This window comes from Littorina saxatilis, linkage group LG11, assembly GCF_037325665.1.
Source record: "Littorina saxatilis isolate snail1 linkage group LG11, US_GU_Lsax_2.0, whole genome shotgun sequence".
Lineage (NCBI taxonomy): Eukaryota > Metazoa > Mollusca > Gastropoda > Littorinimorpha > Littorinidae > Littorina > Littorina saxatilis.
The window spans coordinates 29,490,382-29,499,462 of record NC_090255.1 but is presented as its reverse complement, the minus strand read 5'-3'; positions in this window follow the sequence as shown (position 1 = coordinate 29,499,462).

The following is a 9,081-nucleotide window of genomic DNA, read 5'->3' as shown; positions in this document are numbered from 1 at the left end:
TGAAATACTAGCCAAAGGCCAGTGCCCCATTTTGTGGACTTTCAGCGCTGCCATGGTGAAAAACAGTCAAACAAACAATTGTACAACCAGACAAACAAACAAACAAACTAACTAACACACCAACAAACAAACAAACACACAAACTAACACACAAACAAACAAACACACGAACAAACAACCAACCAACCAACCAACCAAACAAACAAACACACAGACAAACAAACAAACATAAACAGCAACAGGCATTTTTGCCCGAAAATTATGTCCATTTGGAAATGCGTTGAGGATCAAGTGAATTTGTAAATATAATATGATTATCAAAATTTCCAAAAAGGAAGTTTTTTTGGGCGTGTTTGAAAATTTTACAAAGTTCCAAGGCAATAATAAGTTATGTGAATTATTTGATTGTGATAGCCAAAATGTGTGTTGGTATTTATAGATATGGTTCCCCTCTGGATATTGTATGCATTTTTGAGAGGGAATTGTTACATAGGAAAGTTGTTTAAAATACATTTAGAAATAGTATTGTTAATGATATAGGTATATTTTAAAGTAGAAACATTAATTTAAAAAGCAGGAAAATAAAAAGATCAATGAAGAAGGATGCTCCTCGCCAAAAAAAAAAAAAAAAAAAACCAACAACAAAAAAGAAAGAATGAGGCAAAAAAGAAAGGGTTGAAGCAGCCTGCATGCCACTGAGATAAAAAAAAAAAAAAAAAAAGCAAAAAAAAAAAAAGCAACAGGCGTTTATCAGGGGTCGTGCATGACAGTTAATCAACATTAAAATTTTAACAAATTATTGTAACCGCTGTTTCAGGCCCTTGTAGCTTTTATGTATCAGGTGGGAATGACAGAAAATTGTGCTACTAACACAGCCATCAGATCTTTCCACGGTATAGGTAAGTCAGCCTACACGCTCAGTATATTCCCCAATACTCTGAAATGATCCGGTGATCTTTGTATATCTTTGATTGGGCAAGATGGGCAGAGAGAGAGAGAGAGAGAGAGAGAGAGAGAGAGAGAGAGAGAGAGAGAGAGAGAGAGAGAGAGAGAGAGAGAGATACAGACAGACAGAAACAAAGACAAAGACAGGCAGACAGAGAGAGACAGAGAGACAGAGCGGAACAGAAAAAGCGAGAGAAAGCAAGAGAAAGAGAGAGAAAGAGATATATATATATATATATATATATATATATATATATAGAGAGAGAGAGAGAGAGAGAGAGAGAGAGAGAGAGAGAAAGAGAAAGATAGATAGAGAGAGAGGCACAGAGAGAGCTATGTATCATGGAGCATGGCTAAGTACAATCAGAGAGTTATTGAGAACCAGGAAGAAGATGACAGTTATTTGATTCAGGACTTAAATAATGTCCTCATAACGAACCATTGCTTTTTCAAATCCAAAAACAAAGAGACTGCCAACGTTCCAAAATTCAGAATCAAAAAACAAGAAACAATACATTCACAAATATATCGACCCAACGGTCTTTTTAAGTGCACAGACAAACAATTGCGAACACTTATCTGGCTGATTTTATCTTCCGCCTGCCACGAAGCCGCGTGGCAGGCGGAAGAAAAAACTCAACCAGATAAGTTTTTGTTATTGTTTGTCTGTGCACTTAAAAGACCGTTGGGTCGATATATTTGTGAATGTATTGTTTTGTCAATAACAAACGTTCCAACAACCTACCTTTCTTGTTTTTTGATTCATTGGTTTTTCAAAATTAAATTCGCGTCGAGGGGAAAGATGCCTTTCAGCAGTTTCAATAGTGTGCCCACACCAAGACAGTCTAAAGAATTTCTCATTCAAAGGCAAACACACTTTATGAAGATTTCGTTTGAAGATGACTTCTGCCCAAGGAACCAGCCGATTCCTTCTTCTTCTTCTTCTTCTTCTTCTTCTTCTTCTTCTTCTTCTTCTTCTTCTTCTTCTTCTTCTTCGGCGTTCCAGAAATTCTGGTGACGTGTGAGCTTGTTTGCCCATTTGGGTTCCACACACTATACTCTGAGAGCATAGTCAGCTTCACTCCGCTTTCGTTGGGAAGGCATGCTGGGTATGTTCGTGTTTCTATAACCCACCGAACTCCGAATGGATTACAGGATCTTTTCCGTGCGCACTTGGTCTTGTGCTTGCGTGTACACACGAAGGGGGTTAAGTCACTAGCAGGTCTGCACATAAGTTGACCTGGGAGATTTGAAATATCTCCACTCTTAACCCACCAGGCGGCAGCGACCGGGATTCGAACTCACGACCTCCCGATTAGGAGGCCGACGTCTTACCACTGCGCCACTTCGCCCGTCAGCCGAATCCAAAAGCGCGGGTTTTGATGGGCTCGTTGACAACAGTTTCCAAAGAGTGTTTTTGAAGTGACCATAAGTTTCCAAATAGTGTTTCTGCAGATAATGTTTGGATAACTCTCCTGGGACAAGTCAGGAGTATTCAAAGTGTGTTTCTGATTCAGACAACTTCTCAACACAAGTCACCGGTTGAATCTGGGTTTTTTTTCTCTTCGAAAGACAAGTTCTTTCCAAAGCCTGTTCCTGTAGCTAACGTTTTATTGACCTATCCAAGTTTTTCAAGAAGAAATCTGAAGCGAGAGCCTAGATAATTTCTCTGCGACAAACCAGCAGTTTCTACAGAGTGTTTCTGAAAGGAAGGTTGCTCAGTTCGTAGATCAGAGGGTCGGCACCGTTGGAGATCGAAGAAGACTTGGACAGCAGCTCCAAAATGGCTGTCATTCTCTCTGTCTGACCTAAAAAAAAAACTGCTCCTGCTTTGAGAGTTTAGAGTACTTCTCTGCGACAAACCAGCAGTTTCCACAGAGTAATTCGGAAGTAAGGGTTGCACAGTCCATAGATTAGAGGGTTGGCAGCGTTGGAGATCAAGTATGACTTCAAGAACAGCTCATCGAGTGCAGTTCTCTTCATCCCAGGGTTTTGACTTTGGTAGATGACTACGATGAAGTAGGGGAGATAACTCAGTATATAGATAGCAGTGATCAGGACGAAGACGATGGTTGTCTCCCTTGCCCTGTTCCCGTACTTGCGGAACTGAAAGGAGCTGACGGACGCCTGTCTCGAGAGAACTGAGTCTTGTTCTTCTTCCAATCTCTTGGCGACGTTGAGACTCATCATGGACCTCAGCTGAGCGGTGTAGGATACAGGCGGGAACATAGTGGGCTGCTTGCTTTCATTCGCTTCACTCCTGCTCGGGTCGCTTTCACATCTGAGTCTGGGAACTCCCCTAGTCATGCCCGGCATGATGCGTCCTTTGCCTGGCCTGTTACGGGGGCTGCTGTCAGAGCGAGGATGGATTTCAGGCTGAGCGCCTCCCGCGGATTTTCCTTCAGGGTTGATGGCAACAGCGTCACCCAATTTACTCATGATGCATCCTTTGTCTGTGTTGTTACAGGGGTTGCTAACAGAGCGGGAATGGATTTCAGGCTGAGCGTCTCCTGTGGGTTTTCCTACAGCGTCACCTTCGCTCATGGTGCGGACGACCTGGCGCTTGCTGTCCAACACAGCCTTGTGGACGGCCTCGCACAGAGTTCCCAGGCTTCCAGACCGGCGAGAGACGAAGACAGAGCTTGGACGACAAAGTCCAGAGACAAAGACAGAACTTTGACGACGTGTGCGCATGTCAGAGATATCTTCTTTCCTCTGCTGCCACAACCGTCGTATGGTGGCGCTGTAGAGAACTATCATGGCTGCAGCTAGGACCGCAAAAACCAAGAAATAGAATGATAGCAAAGCTTTTAACGGCTTTTTGTAATCTTCGTGAACGCTATCCATGCAGATCTGGAAGCAGTGCTGATGTTCTGTGGATGCGGAAGTATTAGTAATGTTGTTTGTTAAAATGTTAACACCATCAGAGCTTCCATAAAATGCAATCGCTGGGAAGCTGATCACCAGGGCAACAGAAAAGCACACTGCACATGCTATTTTGGCTCCTCGAACTGTACCGACGGAATTTAAAACCTTCATGACCGTGACCTTAACTGTCTTGACATTGACCGGTCCTTGAAGCTTAAACCTCTGACCTTTGCTCATGACCTTGACGATTCGACACGTTGCTAGCTATGACGACGAGTATGGAGGCCGTAGTGAAGTTAAGCTGGTAGGTCAGGAAAACCGTGACCTTGCAAAATCCTTTCATGGAAGAATCTTCTCGTTGGATGAAACAGTCGCTCTCATTTGTCCCCGGAGGATTGTCACGCAGAGCCACGAAGGTCACAAGGTCACGTGGCATGGATGCGAAGGTGCAAGCAAGGTCAAGGGCAGCCAAAACCAAAATGTAGATCTGGGGAAAAAAGAAGGAAGAAACGAACAATATCAGATGTTGGCTTGTTGACATACCGTTTTTGTTGTTGGTCTAAGGGGAGCATATCGTCTTCTTTTTATATTTAGTCAAGTTTTGACTAAATATTTTAACATCGAGGGGGAATCGAAACGAGGGTCGTGGTGTATGTGCGTGCGTGTGTGTGTGCGTGTGTGTGTGTGTCTGTGTGTGTGTGTGTGTGTAGAGCGATTCAGATTAAACTACTGGACCGATCTTTATGAAATTTGACATGAGAATTCCTGGGTATGAAATCCCCGAACGTTTTTTTCATTTTTTTGATAAATGTCTTTGATGACGTCATATCCGGCTTTTCGTGAAAGTTGAGGCGGCACTGTCATGCCCTCATTTTTCAACCAAATTGGTTGAAATTTTGGTCAAGTAATCTTCGACGAAGCCCGAACTTCGGTATTGCATTTCAGCTTGGTGGCTTAAAAATTAATTAATGACTTTGGTCATTAAAAATAATCTGAAAATTGTAAAACAAAAAAAATAAATTATAAAACGATCCAAATTTACGTTCATCTTATTCTCCATCATTTTCTGATTCCAAAAACATATAAATATGTTATATTTGGATTAAAAACAAGCTCTGAAAATTAAATATATAAAAATTATTTATTATCAAAATTAAATTGTCGAAATCAATTTAAAAACACTTTCATCTTATTCCTTGTCGGTTCCTGATTCCAAAAACATATAGATATGATATGTTTGGATTAAAACACGCTCAGAAAGTTAAAACAAAGAGAGGTACAGAAAAGCGTGCTATCCTTCTTAGCGCAACTACTACCCCGCTCTTCTTGTCAATTTCACTGCCTTTGCCATGAGCGGTGGACTGACGATGCTACGAGTATACGGTCTTGCTGAAAAATGGCATTGCGTTCAGTTTCATTCTGTGAGTTCGACAGCTACTTGACTAAATATTGTATTTTCGCCTTACGCGACTTGTTCATATTTCATATTCATTGACCAAGGCCGAAGACCGAAGTTGATACAGATGTAACAGAAGGCGATATGCTCCCCCGAAGACCAACACAAATGCTGGTCTGACAACAAGCCACCAAACATCATTTTTGTCATCATTTTGGAATAGCATTATTGACAGGGATCCATATTCTGAACCTACTTTAGAATGTAAGTCAGGGCCCCAAAGCGCGCCAGAAGTTCGAGATATCACGTACGTCATACTTGTGTGTGACGTCAAATGTAACCTGTCCGTCGCTTTTCTTCCAGTCTAAAGATGTACAGAGTTGCCGTCATATTTGCCAGTTCAGTAAGTTCTTGGCATGTGCCTTGTCTTTCAAGTGTTTTAAGACGTTTCGTTGTGCACTTTGCGATTACAGAGACCATGAGTCGCCGAGGTAAGTATCAACTTTGAGCTTTGAGAGTAAATCTTCACAATCGTTATCCTCGGAAACACAAATCCAAATTTCAGTGAACAGTCGAAACAACTTCACAACACTTACCTGGGTGGCCCCTGTAGTTCGCCATCGACACTTGAAGACAATGATGACCAGTAAGTTTCCCAGCAGAGCGATCACCATGGTGACGGAGACAAAGGTGATTGGTAACCAGTACATGATCTCAGTGTGCTATGACGACTCGTGAAGGTGACGTCACGCTGTCAAGAGATGAAGTAGGAATGACGTATTGTGAATTGGAACCTCTTGTTTTTGTATGGTCAATTTTGGGGTTACACTCATTTGTGACCCTCCACCACGAAATGAGTCGCATGTCACCTCACGCGGTTCTGCGCTAGGCATAATATAAGTCCGGGGGGTGTCTGGTAACAGTGTGAGGGTCACCATAGTCACAGGCTTATAACTCGAAAAGTATTCACTCTTTTCTAAAACGGTTTTTACCACTGGATAGAGGATAAAAAAACTCTTTAAGAAAATGTAAAAATATGAAAATCATGAAAAGATGACATGCGACTCATTCCGTGGTGGAGGGTCACATTTGTGCGGGTATAATGTAACTTCTGTAAAATAAATCTTTAGTCCCATAAGTGTGCAAATGATAACGCATTGACAGATATACAAGAGATTTCCATTCTTGCTGTTGAAATCTTGCTGTTGAAATGTTGCTGTTGAAATTTTGCTGTTGAAATTTTGCAGTTAAAATGTTGCCGTTGAAATGGTGCTGTTGACATTTTGCTGTTGAAATTTTGCGGTTGAAATTGTGCGGTTGAAATATGTTGCCGTTGAAATGTTGCTGTTGAAATTTTGCTGTTGACATTTTGCTGTTGACATTTTGCTGTTGACATTTTGCTGTTGACATTCTGCTGTTGACATTCTGCTGTTGACATTCGGCTGTTGACATTCTGCTGTTGACATTTTGCTGTTGACATTCTGCTGTTGACATTTTGCTGTTGACATTCTGCTGTTGCTGCTGTCCAAGACCCGTCCGTTCAGTATTTACAATGCCATGCAATATGCTGTGCACAACAAGTAAGACATGGACTCTTATGAAGAGATTGATGAATGAATAAATAAATAATCAACAACAACAAAATAGATAGTTAAATGAATAAACAAATAAATATTTGTAAATGAGGATAACAAACTATAAAGCAACCATCCGGTATAAAACGTACCTATGCTCGGGCTTGAAAATAGTCTGAACGGTAGGACTTGTCGCAGCAAGAACAATGGCAAAATAAAACATATATTGGATGAGAAAGAAATCCTAAATTAATTCCCACGAATGATCAAATTTGACCCCCCCCCCCAATAAAAAAAAATACCCACTAAAAATAGAGCAAAATAAAAATAAGGAGAAAAAAATGGGCAGGAAACATTTCGAGTCAAAGTGCTTGGAATCAATTATTTGTCCTTGAGAGGAAACGGCAAAGAAAAACAGCAGTAGTGATTTTTTGAAATATATTAACATATTTGTGAAGTTATTAGATTTGAAATAGAATCACATGAATTGGGAGAAATTGGTTTTTAAACTAAAATCAATAAAGCATAAACAATAGAGAAACAAGCTCCAAAGAGACAGATTGCTAATGTACACAATAATACAAGTAAACACACACACACACACACACACACACACACACACACACACACACACACACACACACACACACACACACACCCAGACACGTACACACACACACACACACACCCACACACACACACACACCCAGACACACACTCACACACACACACACACACACACACACACACACACACACACACACACACACACACACACACACACACACACGAGAACTACGTTAATGGAACATTAATTTATGCCAACACAATATACATTTACATTTTGTTTCATTTCGTCAATCATTTCACGTTCCATAAACTAACGGTTTTGCTGGTGTTATGTCTAAACAATTCTGCAGGCGGACACCGTCTCTTTTAGGCTCCAAAACCACACCACAAAGAACAAACAACAGTGGACAATAGCAGGAAATAATAAGTCACGTTAGATAATCTTCGCTGATTGCCTGCGTGTTGTGACACATATAATTACACGATAAGTTTTTTCAGAAACGAAACTTGGAGCGGATGTGATTCGGTGTCTAGTGCCCTACATTTTATGGACTGTGAAAGCACAGTCAGAATGTATAGTTTCCTGTGTGAACCATGTCTGGCGTATGTTTCTTTGTAACAGCATACTTTCAATCGAAATTCAACATAAAAAAATCCTGAAATTATATAGCACCCGAAGCAATGCAGTCATCGGTCTCTGTGCGTATTTACATTTAGTCAAGTTAGACGGGGAATCGAGACGAGGCTGGTGGTATGTGTGTGTGCCGTGTGTGTGTGTGTGTGTGTGTGTGTGTGTGTGTGTGTGTGTGTGTGTCTGTGTGTGTGTGTGTCTGTGTGTGTGTGTGTATGTGTAGAGCGATTCCGAGAAAACTACTGAACCGATCTTCATGAAACGTTACGTGAGAGTTCCTGATTACAATAATATCCCCAGAATATTTTTCATTTTTTCGATGAATGTCATTTACGACGTCCTGTCCGGCTTTTTGTGAAAGTTGAGGCCGCACTGTCACGCTCTCATTTTTTGATCAAATGGATTGAATTTTTGATCAAGCAATCTTCGACAAAGGCCGGACTTTGGTATCGCATTTTAGCTTGGAGGTTTAAAAATTAATTAATGAGTTTGGTCATTAAAAATCGGAAAATTATAATTAAAATAATTGTTTTAAAACTATCCAAAAATAATGTCATCTTATTCTCCATCATTTTCTGATTCCAAAAACATATAAATATGTTATATTCAGATTGGAAACAAGCTCTAAAAATTAAAAATATAAAAATTATGATCAAAATAAAATTTCGGAAATCGATTTAGAAACAAATTCATTGTATTCCTTTTTGTTTTCTGTTTCCAAAAACATATATAGATATGTTATGTTTGGATTAAAAACAAGCTCAGGAAGTTAAAAAAGAATAGACATACAGAAAAGCGTGCTAACCTGCTCAGCGCAACCACTACTGCGCTATACTGGCTTTTCAATTTCACTGCCTTTTCCACGAGCAAGGGACTGACGATGCTATACGGTCTTGGTGAAAAAATGCAGCGCGTTCAGCTTCATTCTGCGAGTTCGACAGCTTGATTAAATGTAGCAATTTCGCCTCACGCGACTTGTTAATAATGCAGACGTTAAACTCAAAGTTTTCGCGGGATTTGAAAATATTACGAGATTCATTCAAATATCACCTTTTTCTGAGGATTTCATTTTATCAAGTACCTTGATATAAACATTG